Raw genomic sequence first — 1022 nt, forward strand, 5'->3', positions numbered from 1 at the left:
AACAGTTCAAATTATTTTATTTTATATATTTTTAAATTACTATTTATTTTATTTTATATTTTTTAATTATTATATATTGAAATAAATACTATAATATTAGATATAATAAATATATAATATAAATATTACATACACGAAATATAAATATTATATTAAATAAGATAATTTTAAATTATTATCTATCTAATTCGTATCAAAATTTGCTATTCTTTTCTTTGTACGGAAGTAAAAATAGTTATATATCTTAAGATTGTAATTTTTGGTGTTTTTTAAAATTGTGAAAAATACATAAAAAATAGAGTAGTCCAATTTATGTATCTTCAATTTTTTAATTTTTTTAATACAAATTAGATGGTCTAATTTATATACTCTCTCATAAATTGAATGGTTTAATTTCTGTATCTCTATAAATTCAACGGTCTGATTTCTGTATCTCAAACAAATTAAATAATTCAATTTCTACTTCTCTAATTAAACAGTTATACATTTGAGAATAATAACCCAAGAATTCACATTTTAAAAAAATACCATTGTCACTCTAATAAAAAAAAATTGTAAATCTGTATCATGAAGGAAAAATTGCATGGCGATGACGTTATTATTACCTTCACTTCCATCACCGTTAGCAGGTCCATACCAAGTGGCAAGTGCCGGTGACCAATCTGAAGCAGATGGGGAGTATGAGAATGAAGCATTCACAAGCTTTTTGGGGTTGAAGCAGAAGGAAGGGTTCACTAGGAATATTAACAGGAACACTAGGAAACTGAGTATGTGAGAGAGGGCACACTCAAGTGTAAGAGCCATATTATCACAACAGAGTTTGCCAATACCGTTTGGTACTTGACGGTTACTGTGATCTATGTTGTGTGGAATATGCTATGCCTATGGTGCTATTTATAGAGAACTATAATTAAAGAGATTCAAGTTCGAATTATATTATTCCTAAAGAAAATTATATATAAAATAAATTATTCGACAATTTTTATTCTTGAGTATATATTTAAATTGGTCATCGATAAATT

At 25.6% G+C, this 1022-nt stretch overlaps 1 pseudogene; it reads right to left on the minus strand.

Moving 5' to 3' along the window:
- The window catches only part of LOC107495113 (putative expansin-B2), a 3165-nt pseudogene extending 2307 nt beyond the window's left edge, over positions 1–858 (minus strand).
- Between the last annotated feature and the right edge of the window lie 164 nt (positions 859–1022).

Source organism: Arachis duranensis, chromosome 6 (assembly GCF_000817695.3).
Source record: "Arachis duranensis cultivar V14167 chromosome 6, aradu.V14167.gnm2.J7QH, whole genome shotgun sequence".
Lineage (NCBI taxonomy): Eukaryota > Viridiplantae > Streptophyta > Magnoliopsida > Fabales > Fabaceae > Arachis > Arachis duranensis.